This window comes from Amblyomma maculatum, chromosome 1 (assembly GCF_055883805.1).
Source record: "Amblyomma maculatum isolate TAMU_Amacu chromosome 1, ASM5588380v1, whole genome shotgun sequence".
Classification (NCBI taxonomy): Eukaryota; Metazoa; Arthropoda; class Arachnida; order Ixodida; family Ixodidae; genus Amblyomma; species Amblyomma maculatum.
This window is the reverse complement of record NC_139344.1, coordinates 303631891-303651308: the sequence shown is the minus strand read 5'-3', so window position 1 is coordinate 303651308 and position 19418 is coordinate 303631891. Positions and strand designations below refer to the sequence as shown.

General features: G+C 47.2%; 1 protein-coding gene across 5 annotated transcripts in view; it reads right to left on the bottom strand.

Moving 5' to 3' along the window:
* LOC146206959 (protein SERAC1-like) overlaps positions 1 to 19418 on the bottom strand; it is a 76809-nt gene that overhangs the window by 45121 nt on the left and 12270 nt on the right. The window lies entirely within an intron of this gene.

Sequence of the window (19418 nt, the reverse complement as noted above, 5' to 3'; positions counted from 1 at the left end):
ATTACCCTAGAAGCAATGAACAATACCTTCAGAGATATCATTACTGTGTGCGCTGTAGAAGTAGGCAGTAGGATAGTTAGAGAGGATACCGGTAAGCTGTCTAAGGAGACGAAAGATTTGATTAAGAAACGCCAGAGTATGAAAGCTTCCAATTTAACAGACTAGACAGAATTGGCCGAGATGTCAAAGCTAATCAATAAGCGCAAGGTGGCCAATATAAGGAAGTATAACATGGATAAAATTGAGCATGCTGTAAAGAACGGGGGAAGCCTTAAAGCGGTAAAGAAGAAATTGGGCATAAGCAAAAACCAGATGTATGCGATAAGGGACAAGGCGGGCAACATCATCACGAATATGGAGAAGATAGTCAAAGTAGCCAAGGAGTTCTATACAGATCTCTACAGTAGCCAAAGTAGTCAGGACCGTAATGAGATTGGCTTTAGGGAAAAGCAGTCAGACGTTCCACCAGTGACGAAGGACGAGGTCAAGAAAGCATTAGAAACTATGAAAAGGAGAAATCAGCTGGAGAGGATCAGATAACTACAGATTTGTTGAAGGACGGAAGGGGGGGGGGGGGGGGGGGGGGATATCGTGCTAGAAAAACTGGCCACCCTGTATACGCAGTGCCTGGTGTCATTGACGGTACCGGAACCATGGAAGAATGCAAACATTATCCTCATTAATAAGAAAGGGGACTCTAAGGACCTTAAAAATTACAGACCAATCAGCTTACTGTCTGTTACGTATAAGGTATTTGCTAAGGTAATCTCTAATAGAATCAGGACAACCTTAGACTGCAATCAAGCAAAGGATCAAGCAGGTTTTCGGAAACGGTACTCTACTATCTATCATATCCATACCATCAACCAGGTGATAGAAAAATGCTCAGAATATAACCGGCCCTTATACATAGCATTCATTGATTACGAAAAAGCATTTGACTCAGTTGAAACCTCGGCGGTGATGCAGGCATTGCGAAATCAGGGGGTAGATGAGCTGTACATGAAAGTGCTGGAAGATATATATATATAGTGGCTGCACAGCAACCATTGTTCTGCATAAAGAAAGTAACAAAATTCTCATAAAGAAAGGAGTTAGGCAAGGAGACACAATCTCCCCAGTACTATTCACAGCTTGCTTAGAGGAAGTATTCAGAGACTTGGAATGGGAGCAGTTAGGGATAAAGGTAGATGGAGAATACCTCAGTAATCTGCGATTTGCTGATGACATTGCCTTGCTAAGCAACTCGGGGGATGAACTGCAAATTATGATTGATGACCTAGACAGGAAAAGTAGAAAGGTAGGCTTGAAAATCAATATGCAGAAGACTAAGGTAATGTTCAACAGCCTCGGGAAGGAACAGCAGTTTGCATTAGGTAGCGAAGTACTGGAAGTAGTAAGCGAATATGTCTACTTAGGACAGGTTGTAACCGCAGATCCGGACATTGAAAGGGAAATAACAAGAAGAATAAGATTGGGATGGAGCGCATTTGGCAAGCACTCGCAGATTATGACTAGCAGCTTACCGGTATCGCTCAAGAGGAAAGTATACAACAGTTGCATCTTACCTGTACTCATCTATGGGGCTGAAACGTAGAGGCTAACCAAGAGGGTTCTACTTAAGTTGAGGACAACTCAGAGGGCTATGGAACGAAAAATGGTAGGGGTAACATTAAGAGATAGGAAGCGTGCAGAATGGGTCAGAGAAATAACTCAAGTTACCGACATTCTAGCGGAAATTAAGAAGAAGAAATGGACATGGGCAGGACATGTAGTGCGAAGAGAGGATAACCGATGGTCGCTTAGGGTAACAAACTGTGTTCCAAAGGAAAGAAAGCGTAGCAGGGGGCGGCAGAAAGTTAGGTGGGCGGATGAGGTTAAGAAGTTCGCAGGGGTCAAGTGGATGCAGCTAGCACAGAACCGGGTTAAGTGGAGAAATATGGGAGAGGCCTTCGCCCTGCAGTGGGTATAGTCAGGCTGATGATGATGCTGATCTAAATTTCGATGATCCGGTATTACGTACAAGAAAATCATCCCATAGGTCTGTGGACGGTAGCCTGAGGTTGTCTTATGGAGGGTGGGTGATGTGTTAAGAAGGCAACGACTGTCAACAAGAAGGTTGTCCCGTGGTCACTTAGGAGCACCACGCTGCAATACAACAGATAGCAAAAAGAAATTTGCAGCCTTTTCAAGCCGAGCATGTGGGCACGGGTGCTGTCTCAGCATAGCGCGTACGATGGTAGACAGCTGTGATGATTCAATGGTTACCCAGATCGGAGAGGCAAGGGACCATACAAGTCGATACTGACGACCTCAAACGTTGTGGAGGGAAGGGGTTGTAAGAGGCCAGCGAGCGAAAAAGTCGGCCATTTGCAACATTGACACAAGGGGCAGGAAACAAAATATTTAGCCATGTTGAAGGATTGGCCAGGCCAAAACAAATGTCTCTTTGAGCGGTGATAGTTTTTGTGAAAACCTAGGTGACAGCAGTAGCGTAGAGAGCCGCTAGGATATGGGGCACACGCGGCACGACTGGGATCCACCAGGTTCCATCAGGGCAATACACTTAGCAACGTAGTATCTTTGAGCTTGAAGTTGCGCAGCGGTAGGTGAAGCGTAGCATTGGGTAGGTTGAAGCGCCAATAAGACGGCCGATGATGGGACGACAGTAGGCGTTGGCTAGGGCTGCGAGCGGAATGTGTTTGTTATCAAAGTCATCAAAAGGAACTACTGCGATGTGCGTTGGAGGGAGAGAGGGTCGGCGAGGAGAAAAGGCACTGCATAGAAAAACAGCAGGCTGATTCTGAAAGTGGGGAGCGAGAAAGAGCGTCGGCATCTTGGTGTTGGCGACCCGATTTATAAATGATGTCGATATGGTACTTTTGTAGGCGTAGAATCCCATGGCCAAGTTCTCCTGTCAAATTTTTCAGCAACGACAACCAGAAAAAAGCATGGTGATATTGGTCACAACTGTGAAGTGGTGACTGTATAGGTAAGCGTGGAATTTTCGGACTGCCCAGAAGAACATTCCTTTCAGCTGGAATCATGGTCTGGCTGCTTTCTCACGCAAAGTTGTGTCGCACTGCAGAAGTACAGTGCCGAAACCACTGGCATCAGTATGTAGAATGGTCGGAGCAGTGTCACTGAAGGACAGGGTCCGATATGAGGGTGTGCTTCAGGTTAAAAGCAATGTCGCACTAGTCAGTCCGCATAAAGTAGTTCATGAAGTGGAGCAGCAATATCAGCAAAATGTCTAATAAACCGCCGAAAATAGAACGCTAGTCCAATGAGCAAACTTCGGGACCGCAATGATTTTGCTTGGACAAATGCCGTCATGGCTAACCAGACATCCTAATATTTTAATTTCCTCCAAGTGGCACTTCTTGGTGTTGAGCTGAAGGCCCACTGATGCGAGGCACCTAAGAACTCATTAAAAGTTGATGAAAAGATAAACATGTCGTTTAAGTAGCACAAACAGGTTCTCCACTTCAGGAAGCCCAGTATCAATCATTCGTTCAATACTGCTGGTGCATTACAGAGGCTGAAGGGCATAGCATTAAATTCGTCCATTGGGAGTTGCGGTTTTTCCTTTGTTGTCCTCATGCATAGGTATCTGCCAATAACCTGTGCGGAGGTTCAAGGTCTATACTCCGTTTCATACATCACGTGCAACGCAGCGAAAGCTACGCAAGTAGTCCGCAAGAAAAAAAAGAGGCGTATCATTACGCGCTCATTTTGTGGCCGAGTAGTTCCCGCAGAAACAGGCTCTATTCCGAGCATACACGTTTGAAATAACTTGCTTCACATGCCTAGACATCTTCGCAGTGCGGATCTTGTAGAAAAAAATGCGTACCGAAGAACCATTTTCTTAAAAAGAGATGCGCAATGCGGAAGGCACAGCCAGCGCCATCTAGTGGCACAGCTGGCAAGGTTGCGGGGCAGCGAAAACGCGACACGAACGAAAACGACATAAAAAACATACAAATTCACCGAATCCGATCCTTTCTCCCTACAAAAGGTGCTTTTTATGAAGTTGACGGCAAATGTAACATGTATTAAGCTTGCAGACAAAATAACTATTATTTCCTCTCGTCAAGAGCAGGCACTATTTTTCATCGCGGATACGGAGACCGCAAACAAGAGCTGTAGCTTTGGCAGTGTTGCACTTGATGTATGAAAAGGAGTATAGAAATATTCAGCACCTTGGTAGAAAGCCAAGGGTGGCACCAATCTGTGGCATCGGGTAGAGAGGGTAATTTTGCTGAGCGCACGATAATCAACACAAAATCGTACCAACCCGTCCTTTTTTTTTATCCCTACTGGGGAGGACCATGGGCAAATGATATTGTGGCGGACCATATCATGGACATTTTCTTCAATGACTTTCGGGGAGAGAAAGAGAAGGCCATCAGCGCACGATTGATTTCCCTGGTATATGTATGTTCCAGTAGTGGGGAAGTGGAACCAAAAAAGGCGAAGCAATGTGAGCAATTCTTGGCGTTGATTCAACCTGAGGTTAAGAGAGACGTCTGACTGAGGGGCGGTAAGCACCATCAGGGATATAGGCTGAACGTCCGCTATGCATGGGGGTGAAGTTCACGAGGGATTCGCGTGCCAACAAGGCTTGACGGGAAGGCGTGCGATGTGTACATCCCCATCAGTGAAGCGGTAAGAAACAATGGCAAGTATTTTTTCACACTGAGGAACAGTATCAGCAGTGAGGGGATGATGTCGGTCAGAAAAATCTCTGTCTCATATTAACGCTGAAGCTGGGACAAGAAATCCCAGATGCAGAGAGCACAGCAAACTGCGCATGGTGGCGGACACCGTCAATAACAACTCGCAAAGGCGCAGTGTGGCATCATTTGTTTCACGAATTTCAGGTGCTGCCACTTTCAGCAAAAGGTAGCACAAAGAAGCATGAATAATAGAAATTGCGTCAAAGCTTTGACCGGTAATCCTTCAGCTAAAACAGAAATTACTTCTGAATGGCGGAAGAGCTGTTGCGGAGTGGGGACGAGCCCACGAGGTACAGACCGGCGGCAAAGAGGAAAAGACTGGCGTTGATAATAGGCTCACTTTTGAAGGCAGGAGATATGTCCTCCACAGTAGTAGCATACTGGTCGGGCGCCAAGGTGTGTAATAGGATGGCACAGCTTGAGCCATTGCATTGGTGTGGTTGTCTGGGTGAGGGGACAAAGAGAGGATGCAGCGAGTGCAAGTCTGCGCAGGAGGGCAATAGAGTGGGTGATTGTTGCAAACTCTTTTCTAATGATGTTGCGGAGACAGGCGCCATTAGCAGGTGCAGGAGAATGGGCCGAGGGCTTGGAGCTTTTCTGCTCAAATCAGTGGACTCGAGGTCAGTAGAGGTGGGGGAGTAGCGAGGCCTGGCTGCAATTGGGAGGACTGCAGCTGGTAATGATCAAATCGACAATTGAAGGATTCTGGGCAATTAGTGCGTTAAAAGCCACAGAATTCATTCTTTTTAGGACGTGGTGTACATGTTCTGTTTCTGGCATGGTGGGAGGCCAGCAAAGAGTAAGTACTTCTTCTATATAAGACGCATATGATTCATTGGGACCTCCAATGCAAGTAGCGAGCTTTTTCTTCGTGACCTCAGTCCGAACAGCCGGGTCGGCAAAGTACTGACAGAACTACTGCTTGAATGCGGGCCAGTTAGTGGTGTTGGGTTCGCGATTTATGAACCACTTTCTGGCAACCTCAATGAGGCAGAAAGAAACGTTGAGGAATTTTAAACTACTGTCCCACCAGTTGTAGGCACTGCAGCATCCATAGGTGTCGAGCCAGTCATCCACGTCTTCGATGGGTTGTATTGTCAGGTGGGCGTGGTCGGAGGGGGAGGTGCAGCAGAGGCAGAGGGTCCAGCAAGTTTGGGGCTGCCCTCGGTTAACAAGTTGCAGTTGACAAACGGTGACCGGAACGCAGTTCCAGCGAGAGGGCACAAAGCAGCGTGGGGATCGAGTTTCACCACAACAATCACCCACACTATTGCATCCAACCCTTCTGCAACTTGGCTGCATTAATATGTCCATTTTGATGAGAGGCTATTGTCAGATGGTAAACTAATAACAAGGTTACACATTATATGATCAAGTGGTGATTATGTAGATGCAAAGCCCCTTTGCTGCAGCTTTGATGCAATGCACATTGGTACCACCGAGCGAACGGCAGGCAAGTATGACGTGTACAGTGTCCACACTATGTCAACCCCTTCTGGTTTTTGCACAGCATAATGTTTGGTCCTTTCTGATGCGAAAACAAGTTATTAGCATCGCTGAGGTACAGAAGAAAGAGGGCAGACACCAGGCCACCTCTGATTCTTTAATCCCCGGCTATCAATATGGCAAATGGTGCTCAGTCTCAACCGCATGCCGCCCCCAAAATCTGTCTTCCTCCTCCTCGCTTGCAGACACCTGCGTGAATCTGCAACAAGCTCTGATGACCACCATGATGAGGTCAGCACTGACATCTTGCTCGTGAATCTCGTCAATGATGACAAGAGACAAGCTTCCACAACAGGACACCACGCGTGCAGAACAAGATGCATCTGTAGGAGCATGGCAGCACAAATTCGAATCACACCGTAGCCCACGCTGTGCAAGTTCTTCTGAACATTCTGCTATACGCCCGCCAACAAACTGGGGTGATTCGTCAAAGCTGGGTGACCAAATACATAGTTCAACATCAACCCCTTTGATCATGTAGGAGTCCAGTAAGTAATGCGGCACCTGGGTAGTTTTCTTGCAGCCTGTGGCACCCCTTAGGATGAAAACCTTCGATTCATGGATGGCGTCCAAGAAGCTGTCTAGAGTTGTAGACCGGAAGTTGATAGTGCCCCCCCCGATTTAAGATATGATCGCTGTCCAGGGGTTCTGTTGGACCACCCCTCCTAGTATCAGCTGTGACAACACTTGCTCTACTTTGAGAGAAAAGGTTCACTTAGCTGATTCTGGAACAGTACTGATGATTTAATGCAGTTCCTGCTGGTCTGGCTTGAGGCTCACTTTGTAAGGCTCGTGATCCCTCTTAGTCTTCTTGGTGACTGCTGTGAAGGGCTTGATATATCCAAGGCGGATATATCAACGTTACAAGTTCATAGCTGCATCTCCAAGTTCTAAATGCGCAGCCTTCACATCAACTCTGGGTTTCCACCGTGTTCTTTTTCTGCGCACTGGCCTTTGTATTGCCAGCGGAGCCTTACGTCTACGCTTGCGAATTGCTAAATGCATTGCAACTCTTAGTCCGTCCCTTCTATGCCAAGGACCAAGTTCCTGTCGTAACGCCAGCACTGCAACTCTCAGTCCGCATTTTCTATGCCTAGAAGCGCATGTTGAAGTGCCAACTTAAAAGCATGTTTTACACAAGACACTAACTCCGAGTAGAAATCTACTGTACATTGTTACACTTGTGAATTGCTAAATGCACTGCAACTCTCAGTCCGTCATCTTTCTTTCTGTGCTTGTGAAACATGGCCGCCACTTTTCCAGGCTGCTCAATGATTTGTTCTCTTCCATTACCATCATTGTTCACTACAAAAGTGCTTGCGGCTTGGCACGACTCAATTGTTGCGTGTAGGATATACAGAGGTCGGTGTGCCATTTTAGAAGTTGCACTTTTTCAAGGGAGCCGAAGTATCTTTGCTATGTCTTTCCTGTCTTGTTTACAGCTACTGAATGCACTTCCATCGTTCTCTGTTGACGGCTGCTGCAAGCCATGACTAAGGTCATCCTCCCTACATCTCATAAGCTCCTCCGAGCGAGTGGCATGTCGCCAGGCATAGGAGGCTACTCGAAAACAATCTTGCTTGTAAGCTGCACACAAGCTGGCCTTTCAACGCTTTCTTTACTCTTGGAGTCTGCAGTACGCTTCTTCCTGTCTCACAGTATGGCAGGACCCACTTAAAATTATCCCTCTCGTCAACAAATTTCCACAATGTTTCAGTGTACTGGGCGTACACCAGGCCACCTCTGACTGTCTTTAATCCAAAGCTATCAATATGGTAACATGGCACTCAGTTTCAACACCCCCCAACTTCCCAAATGTCGTCTTCCTCCTCCTCGTTCCACTTGCCTGTGTGAATCTGCTACACTGCGTGTTCAAAGTCGAGTATAAACTCAAGGTCGTAACAATTATTACGCCATCGAATTGAGGGTACATATGAGAGAATAGGTTGCACAAGTAGCCACTTGCAGTGAAATTTTACGTTGGCTACAGTTCTTGAACCAACTTACACAAGCACCAAGAAACCTCTTTCGTGCCCAGGCAAGGGCTGCCACCCAGAGCTTCTACTATCACTCTTGTTGTGGTGCACTTGCAAGGATTTTTTTCAAGGGCGGGATACAATGACTAAAATGGCCGTTAATGTGATGACTAACTGATATTTATGCTTCTTAGGAAAGTGGTTTTGTTATGAGCTTTTTAAAACCTGTGTAGCAGATGACGCATCCACCTCGCAGCGTGTTTTGTAGTAAAAAGCTGAAGGTTGAAATGTGGCTTGGAGGTCAGTTGGGAGAATGCGTGCATCGCATGCATTTCTCAAGATCAGAAATCGCAGTCTGTGTTGCCAGCTCGTGTTCATTCACACACTACCCGAATAATACAGTAGCTCGCTGAGGTCTACAGAAAGCTCTTCGCGCTATAAAATGCTCCTTTTATGGAGTGGAAAATTTCACTACTGTTGGCCTTTAACCATGTTTTATAACTTTTAGTAGGTTGCGTTGTAGAATAACAACACCTTAACTACTGGTAACGGGATGGTGAGCAACACAATTAGCAAACAGACGCATGTTAGAAATGTTAAGGACGTCATTAATGTAGGTTAAGAAGAGGACCCAGAACAGAATCTTGAGGCATACCAGAAATCACACAAAAAAAATGAAGTGATTATTTTGCAAAAATGAACAAATGACTTCTGGTCAGAAAACTATATAATCAATTAAAGACTAGGGGATTAAGAACATTAAGAATAAATCATCAAAGTTTGAAGGAAAGTCGATTATGGGGAACCTTATCAAAAGCTTTCAAATCTAAAAACAGTGAATCTAAAGGTATGTTAAACGATTAGCTGACAGCTGCAGTCATTTGTAAAGCAGCAAATAATCATACGAATATTCAATTTGCATTTCATTTGTTTCATTCAATACACAATTCAGATTTGATCTGGTCAGTAGCTACACCCTTCGTATTTGATTTGGTGCCGAAGCTGGGTTATTAGTATTGCCGCGAAACCTTCAAAACTGTATTTTTTTTTTAACAGCCGCCGGCATGTTGCCTTATCACTGTGAGTCTGGCACGCGTATCAATTCTGTATCCCGTGTTTGTTCATGCTCGTTGTCGCGATACGACGCGTTATCATTTTCTTTGTCGCGAAAGATGCGCCGAGATCTATCTCGAAGATTCCGATCACTTGCGTATGTTTCCACAACGTTCCAGGGTGCACTAGTAGCAGTTTGCGACGTCATCTAGATTGTTCTGAGCAGCCTTTAAATTGAGCGTTAACGAGTGTGACGGGCACTCCTTGTCCGACGATCGACGAGCACGTTTGTTGCTATCGCCGCCGCCGAGTTGCTTAGTTCTTTTGCGGGCGCAAGTCAGCCGAATAAAGAGTTAATTTCAGTACCCTCAAGCCTGTGTCTTCTTTTGGTGTCAACGGCCTTGTCCCCACTACGTGACATCTGGTGGAGGTGCGGGGTTCTAAATCAACGACTTCCTGCGCAGCGGAGAGCACTCGTTGCCAAGGCGTCTGTCACGCTCCCCATCGCCGTACAATGCCCGATTTGTGTCGCCGGCCGCAGTTACGTGCAAGGACGGTCTCCTAGCCCCCGTAGGGGAAACTAAAGGCAGCAACCTTTGGAGGTGAGGTTGCTCAACGGCGAAAAGACAAAGATCCTCCGCCGCCGACGACCACTAACGACGACGCAGCTACAGTACAACCTCGTTAATTCGAAGTCATCAGGACCGCGAGAAATCTTCGAATTAAGCGGGTTTTCGAATTAACCGAACACACCAAGAAATAAGACTTAGGCAAAAAAATTCGTTGCAGGAACGTGTTACCTTTATTCGGCATATTTTGAATTACTACTGAAAGTAATCAGAGATGCTGGTTTGCCGCGTCCGGTAGTTTGCGGCTCCTAAGGTCATGCTCTCGAGTTGGTCAAATAGACGAAACATCTCTGAACTTCCACCGCGGCACTCAACAAAACTGCGGATAACGTTCAGCGATCCGATAACTTCACCAAGAGCAGGTGCTCGGGGAGGCTCGTCGGTGTCGTCGTCGCTATCGTCGCTGTCATCGCGCATGTTCGTATCAGCAGTGATCTCACTCTCCAAGTCAGAGTAGCCAGTCTGCTCTTCGCTCTCAATGTTGATATACTCGGCGTAGCCGACTGCGTTGGACTCATCCTCTGCGCAGAGCTTATCCGCAGTTTTGTTGAGTGCCGTGGTGGAAGTTCAGAGATGTTTCGTCTATTTGACCAACTCGAGAGCATGACCTTAGGAGCCGCAAACTACCGGACGCGGCAAACCAGCATCTCTGATTACTTTCAGTAGTAATTCAAAATGTTGATATACTCGGCGTAGCCGACTGCGTTGGACTCATCCTCTGCGCAGAGCGCATTGATGCGGTCGCAATACTCTGCTCCTTCTTCGTCAAGAGTAGTAGTACATGGGTGGTCTGCATCGGCATCAGCAGTGCTTTCACTGGAAAAACCAGCGTGTTCAAAACACCGCCTGATCAATGTGGACTCCACTTGTTTCCAAGCGTACACCATGAGGCATATGGCTCCGAGGAGGTCGATGGAGTACTCCTTGCCATTGTCGTAGCAAAGGAGCATGCGCTTGAGCAGGTGGTACCGATAAATCTTCCTAGTGTGGTGAATGACGCCTTGGTCCATCGGCTGTGAGATCGAAGTGGTGTTCGGAGGTAAAAATACCATCCTGATGGCCTGGAGATGTGGGATGTCGCCATGTGCCGGGCAGTTGTCGACGACAAATAGGACATTCCTGCCCGTGGCCGCGAACTTGCGGTCAAGTTGCCGCACGTACTCTTCAAATATTGCACCTGTCGTCCAGGCTTTCTTATTGTGCCTGTAGACGAGTTCATCCTTTGGCAGCAGCCGCGCATTTTTGAAGCAGCGAGGCTTCCCCGTCTTCCCGACGACCAGTAGCGGCAGCTTGTTTTTACCGCACATGTTTGCGCCGAACAGCACAGTAATCCTGTCCTTGGCCTGTTTCCTACCCTTGATGGCGGTGTTCTTCACTGCGAATGTTTTTGTTGGCAGCACCTTATAAAAAAGTGCAGCCTCGTCAAGGTTGTAAACGTCGTCTGCACCGTACTCGCTAAGCAGCGGCGCCAATGTGTGGTTTCTCCAATCCTCGACAACGCTCTCGTTAGTGCTGCCGCTCTCACCACAGACGGTGAGAAAGGTTAAATTATTGCGTTCTTTAAAAAGGCAAAACCATCCATTGCTGCACTTAAATTCCTCGTGCCCAAGTTGTAGAGCTAGGTCGTTGGCCTTCTCCCGCAGTAGCGTTCCATTGACGGGAAGGTGGGCAGCGTTTGCTTTCTGCAGCCAGCAAAGCAGAGCAGCTTCCACATCTTGATACGTGGGAGCCCGCACTCGTGACCCCTTCGAAGTATAGGTCCTGCCGTAAGCCTCTAGTATTTTTGACTTGTTGCTCAATATTGTGGACAACGTCGAGAGGGGCCCGCCATGCCTTTTGGCCAACTCGGTCTTCGAACAAGCGCTCTTGCCTGCTTTCTGGATCAAGCAGAACTTCTGCTGCAGCGTTAAAGTCTTGTACTTTGGCATTTCTGCACTGCTACGGTCACAAAGCTAGCACTTCTGCACAGTCCCACCCAAAAAAACGGCACAGTAGCCGACCCCTAACCACAGCGCACAACACAAAGAAATGGCGCAGGCGAGACCGGCGCGGCGGTGGTGGTGGCGTACTTGCAGCGTCGGAGGCACGGGGGAAGAGTGGGCGAAGCACACCAAGGGATGGAGTGGGGGCGAGGTCACGTGATAAAAACCGGTATGCCCGCCGTGTTGCAGTGAAGCACGTCTTCTCCTCTGCAGGCGCGTGTTTCGGCGGTGCGCGAGGCGCACTGTGGACCGATTTTTGTGCAGAGAGTGCTCCGGCTGGGGCGCTTCGCCTATAAATCATCACCATTACTATGTGGCTTTGCCTCGCGGCTCCGTAGGGCCGTCGTTTCGCCGGGTTTGCGGCGAAACATGGATCAGGCATTGCCGCATAGCAGTCCAAATTTTCGAATTAACCGGGCTGGCGCAGGCCGCCTGTTCGAATTATCCGGCCAAATTTACATTGGAAAATATGGGACCGCAGAAAACTTTCGAATTATCCGGGATTTCGAATTAACCGAGTTCGAATTATCGAGGTTGTACTGTATTTAATTGCCGCTCCACGACATCGACGACAACACGACCCCGCCCAGCGAAATAATAACGATCTGCCCCGGCCATGACCTGAAGAAACGACGGAGCCGAGATCGGACACCAAAGCCCATGTGCAATGCGAGGACGCGAATAAGTGACCTTGAAGTTGATATCGACGGTCGCAGAGTCACTGCCCTAGTAGACACCGGAGCTGACTATTCAGTCATCAGTGGACCGTTAACCTCTCAGCTTAGGAAAGTTACAACCGCTTGGGATGGCCCGCTGACTCGCACCGCAGGTGGCAACCTGATTACTCCATCGAGACGATGCACTGCAAGAATAACCGTAAATGGGCGTACTTACCCCACCAACTTTGTGGTCTTGCAGCAGTGCTCCCGAGATGTGATTTTAGGCATGGACTTCCTAAATGAACATAGGGCTATCATCGACCTCCGATCCAAGCTCATCAAGCTCTCTGCAGACAATGCCATACCTGCTACAACGACTTCGACGCAACACGTCGCTCTAAACGTCCTCGACGAAGAATTGACCGTGCTGCCCCGATCAAGCGTCGCAGTCAGCGTAGGTAGTAGCGCAGAGATCGAAACTGCTGAAGGCATAATCGAAGGAAATATCCAATTGCTCTTGGAACGAGGTGTCAGCATCGCAAGAGGCATCGCGAAATTCCGGAGAGGACAAGCTCAGGTGCTGGTAACAAACTTCATCTAAGAATACCGGCATCTCAACAAGGGCACGACGATCGCTTTTCTCGACGAATTAGCGGACCTCAAAGACGTATCCGCCCTCCACGACCAACCACTGGAAGACGCACCGGACCAATTCCGTCAGCCCTCATTTGACATCAACCCGGCATTGACCCACAGCAGGAAAGACCAGATTCGCAGTCTTCTTCGAAGCTACAGGGAGTGCTTCTCGTCAGCATCGAAGGTACGACAAACACCACTGGCCAAGCACCGCATTATAACGGAAGAACACGCCCGACCTCTGCGCCAAAGCCCTTATCGTGTATCGCCGCGAGAACGCCAGGCCATTCGCGATCAAGTTGAGGAAATGCTGCGGGATGACGTAATCCAGCCATCGAACAGCCCCTGGGCGGCACCAGTCGTTTTGGTGAAGAAGAAAGACGGCACACTTCGCTTCTGCGTTGATTACCGCCGCTTGAAAAGCATTACTAAGAAGGATGTCTACCCGCTTCCCCGCATCGACGACACTCTCCACCGGCTCTGCAATGCAAGGTACTTCTCATCTATGGACCTGAAGAGCGGATATTGGCAAATTGAGGTCGACGAAAGAGATTGCGAGAAGACCGCATTTATCACACCAGACGGTCTTTTTGAGTTCAAGGCGATGCCATTTGGCCTCTGCTCCGCACCAGCCACATTTCAACGAGTAATGGACACAGTCCTGGCAGGCTTGAAGTGGCAAATTTGTTTGGTATATTTGGACGACGTTGTTGTCTTCTCGTCAAACTTTGAAGACCACCCAAAACGACTGCAGACAGTGCTGAAAGCCATCAAGTTATCGGGGCTAACGCTAAAAGCAGAGAAGTGTCACTTCGCCTACGAAGAACTGCGGTTCCTAGGTCACATCGTTAGCAAGGATGGTATTCGCCCAGACCCGGAGAAAACAGCTGCAATCGCACAATTCCCACCACCCGCCGACAAGAAAGCTGTGCGCTGATTCCTTGGGCTGTGCGCTTATTATCGATGATTTGTTAGAAACCTTTCGCGTATCGCCGAACCGTTGACGTAGCTTACAAAGGCTGAAGTGCCTTTCAAATGGGAACTGCCGCAAGGAGGAGCCTTTGACGAACTCAAGCGCCGCCTGCAGTGCCCTCCTGTACTTGGCCACTTTGATGAAAACGCCAAGACCGAAATTCACACTGACGCGAGCAGTGTGGGCCTAGGAGCCGTTCTCGTCCAGAAGAGTGCCGGACTGGAGAAAGTAATCACCTATGCTAGCAGGTCCCTCACAAAAGCCGAAGTCAATTACTCAACGACCGAGAAGGAGTGCCTCGCGATCATCTGGGCCACTTCTAAGTTTCGTCCATACACGGCCGACCATTCAAGGTGGTAAGCGACCATCACGCGCTCTGCTGGCTGGCTAATTTGAAAGATCCCTCCGGCCGCCTTGCCAGATGGAGCCTACGACTTCAAGAATTTGACTTAACTGTAGTCTATAAGTCGGGCCGGAAGCATTCCGACGCAGACTGCTTATCACGCGCTCCCGTCGACGCTCCCCCGAAGGATGATGACGACGATGTCTTTTTGGGACCAGTAAGCGCCAGCAGTTTCGCAGAACAACAGCGATCAGACCCTGAGCTGAAAGCGCTAGCTGATTACTTAAAAGGAAAGACCACTTCCCCTCCTGGTGTGTTCAGGCGACAATTATCTTCGTTCGTGTTAAACAATGGCCTCCTCGTGAAGAAGAACTTCGCACCCAACAGGACTGCGCAACTCCTTGTAGTGCCTAAAAACCTCCGGCAGGAAATTCTGCAGGCGTTGCATGATGAGCCCACAGCAGGCCATCTCGGATTTGCACACACGTTGCGTCGAATCCAGGAGAAGTACTACTGGCCGCGACTGCCTGCCGAAGTTGCCCACTACGTGAAGACGTGTCGTGAGTGCCAACGACGCAAGACGCCGCCGATCAGACCAGCAGGACTACTAAACCCGATTCCGCCCCCAATCCTGCCCTTTTAACAAATTGGGATGGATCTCCTCGGCCCCTTTCCATCTTCGTCTACGGGTAACAAGTGGATCATCGTGGCCACTGACTACCTTACCCGTTACGCCGAAGCAAGAGCACTACCAAATGGTACCACGGCAGAAGTCTCAAAATTTTTTGTCGAACAAATTCTCTTGCGACATGGCGCCCCAGAAGTGCTCATCATGGACAGAGGAACGCCGTTTACGGCAGAGTTGACGCAAGCCATCCTGGAATGCAGTCATACAAGCCATCGAAGAACAACAGCGTACCATCCCCAGACCAATGGCCTTACGGAGCGCCTGAACAAAACGATAGCGGACATGATCGTCATGTACGTCGACGCTGAACACAAGACCCGGGACACCATCTTGCCGTACGTGATCTTCGCGTATAACACGGCAGTCCAGGACACGACCAGAGCGACCCCGTTCAAGCTTGTGTACGGCAGGGAGGCCAGGACGACGCTCTACGCAGTGCTGCCGCACGTAACCAACGAGGATAATCTTGACGTCGCCGCCTACCTGCAGCGTGTAGAGGAAGCCCGACGACTCGCACGGCTGCGTATCAAAGACCAACAGCGCACCGACAGCCGACGATACAACTTACGACGACGACACGCAGAATACAATACAGGAGACCAAGTGTGGGTTTGGACACCAATTCGCCGTCGCGGACTAAGTGAAAAGTTGTTGCATCGACACTTTGGACCGTACAAAATCATTCGCCGCGTCGGACCACTGGACTATGAAGTCATTCCCGACGGAACGTCAGCATCACAACGGCGACGCGCACACCCAGAAATTGTACATGTTGTACGACTGAAGCCATATTACGCGCGTTAAAGAATCTGTGATGTTTAAACTTTGCATTGTTTATGTTTAAGTTGCTTTGTTTTGGAACATTGAGGCAATGTTTTTTTTAAGGGGGGAGTAATGCCGCGAAACCTTCAAAACTGTATTTGTTGTTTTTTTAACAGCCGCCGGCATGTGGCCTTATCACTGTGATTCTGGCACGCGTATCAATCCTGTATCCCGTGTTTGTTCATGCTCGTTGTCGTGATATGACGCGTTATCATTTTCTTTGTCGCGAAAGATGCGCCGAGATCTGTCTCGAAGATTCCGATCACTTGCGTATGTTTCCACAATGTTCCAGGGTGCACTAGTAGCAGTTTGCGACGTCATCTAGATTGTTCTGAGCAGCCTTTAAATTGAGCGTTAACGAGTGTGACGGGCACTCCTTGTCCGATGATCGACGAGCACGTTTGTTGCTATCGCCGCTGCCGAGTTGCTTAGTTCTTTTGCGGGCGCAAGTCAGCCCAATAAAGAGTTAATTTCAGTACCCTCAAGCCTGTGTCTTCTTTTGGTGTCAACGGCCTTGTCACCACTACGTGACTGTATTTGGTTCACTTAAAAAAAAAAAGGACTATTTTGCACACCACTAGTGCTAATCTTTTTTCTTTCTGAATTTCTAACATGTTAAGGGCATTGAGACATATTGGTCTTATCTCTGGACTGGCAAAAAAAGTTTGATGGCACAATGTCGACACATTCTATACTGTGCTCTTGTGAGACCACGTCTTGAGTTCGCGTCAGGAGCCTGGAATATCGTGTCTGCCACCTACTGCACGAAAACTGAAAATGTCCAGCGTAAGTTCATACACATCCTTTATGTTGGTCACCGTCGTTTTTACTACTCTTGGCAGGCCTCAACATGTCTACTCTTAGTGACAGGCGACTCATACGTGACATGCAGCTTCTGCAAAAAGTCGTGCGCGGCTACGTTGACTGTGGAACCTTGCTGATGTCGCTGAAACATGCAAAAACCTCAATCTGCATGCCATCTGTCCGATGATTCGTTTGCAAGTACGTGATATTTATTGACATATTTGCCTAATTTTTTGCCGTTTATCACAAATGGAAAGAGATGGTAGTTACAGACTTTCTCATTATCACAAATTCTTTCAATCGATCGTGAGCTTGCGACGAGCGCTATCACAAGTGCGCCACAATCACTGATATTGTGATTTCCGAGACTGGTAACCCCTGGTACAGACATCTCATATACATTTTTGAAGCGTTCTTGCACAAAAGTTTTACCCCTTGGTGCTCTTCCTTCCATGCAAAAGCTATTCCGGTTCACAAAAGTGGCACCAGACTACATGGCCCATTCCACTGCTGTATTTGGAAGAAAGTAACCTCATTTACACCAGAACAACCCAGCCGCTAGAAATAACAAATCATTTTGCACAAGTGATTGATTCAAGCCTTACTGATTGACTTTATGAAAGCATTTGATCGTGTCCTACATTGTAAATTAATTGAGAAGCTCCCTACTATTAACCCAAAAGTAGTAACCTGGATAGCCTCACAGGTTGTACACAATATGTTCAAGTAAACAATCAGAACGAGTAAGTGTTTTCTCCGGGACCGATCCTATTCCTGATATATATTAATGATATTCATGCCGGCGCCGAACCTGGAGTAAGGCTCTTCGCTGACAACTGCATTGTCTACACAACGGTACGTACACGGGATGACCAGTTAAAATTATATTCTTTAGTATATAGTATTGCCAAATGGTGTAAAATCCTGGGGAATGAAAATTAATATTGACAAAACTTCTTCCATCACAATTACACGTAAAAAAGCCCCTCATATTGTTACAGTTTATCAGAATGTAACATAACGAGGGTAGAGACGGTGAATTATTTAAGAGTTACATTTACCTATAAACTAAGCTGGGATACTCATATAACTAACACGTGTACAAAAGCATTCAAACAACTCGAATTTCTTAGTAGAAAACTGTCAGCAGCTCCTTCTCATGTGAAGCTAACAGCCTATTAAATCCTCATAAGGCCCATGCTTGAGTACGGCAGCATCATTTGGAGCCCTCATCAATCACACTTAAGCCAAAAACTAGAAAAAATTCAAAATAAGGCCCTTCACGATAGTGTATCATCCATGCAAACTGCATTCCCACCCTTTCTTGTCGGCGACACTTAGCTTTCATGACATTTCTATTCCTTCTTTATAACGGTGGAATTGATACAGATCAGTACATCATCGTTCAAAGAGGTGGAAAATGCATCATCCCAGCCCGATGCGACGCATATAAATTTTCATTTTTTTCTTCAGCCATTGAAGAATGGAATAGGCTGCCACATGAATTCATGGATGATATCCGTCTTGATATTTTTCTTAAAAACATCAATTTTCGAGAGGCACATGGTATACCCAAAAACAATTTCTAAAATGTCTTTCTTTATTCACTGCGAGTGTTCAGTTTAAGATTTTGTCTTATTAGTACCTATTGACTAACGTGTTGTTTTATTGTGTCGCTTCGCAGTTCTTCCCAGTGCTTCATATGCGACAAATGGAATGTGCATTATAGTGCTGCGGTGCCCATGGTTTCCATTTTTTGTGTGTTTCTGATGTTTTGCATTTTGTATGCTGGTCCCACTAGTTTGCCCACTCCTGTAATAGCCTAACAAGGCTTACAGTATGCTTAAATAAATAAATAAATAAATAAATAAATAAATAAATTAATTGTTGTTTCCATGCCTGGCTTTAATTTGTACCTACCTACCTAATCTCTTTGAAGAATAAAATTTCATTACTGGGGAACTAATTTCAGAAATCTTAGTATTTTATTATTACACTGCAAGATATTTTGTACACATATTAAAAAATTTATTCCCTCCTGTGCCACAGGAATCTACTTATGGCATGGGTGTTTAGGTCATACAGATTACTTACTCTGCCAAACAACAAAGTATAATGCGTGCAAAGCTCGACTGTCCATTGAACATAATTTTAGGGGTGCGCTACCTAAATATCAGAGGTGGGCCATTTCCATTAGCGCCTTTAAGACAACATACGGCAGTGAAAAAAGCAGTGTGATTGTCTCGCTTCCCCAAAGACTAAATGATAACATCAAAAGACTAAGCATGCTGCTAAAATGAATGGGGCAATCAACTTTGCAAATGATAAAATTGTTCACCAGGCCAGATACATCCAGGTGCGTCAGAATAAATTTTCCCCTCCACAGCAGTACACTGAATTGGGCGCCCTGTTATAAAATGACAGTGGGGCTGATTACAACAGGAAAATTGGCAGAAAGGAGACGATTATCTAGGCAGGTAAATTAAGGAACCTTCAGTGTACGGCAGGCAAAAGGAGGTACTTCCACCGCTGTAGCAATGGGTGGAAAGTCAGCACTCAAAACAAAGCAGTGCACTGACAATCAACTGCAAATAGCGTTGTATATTGT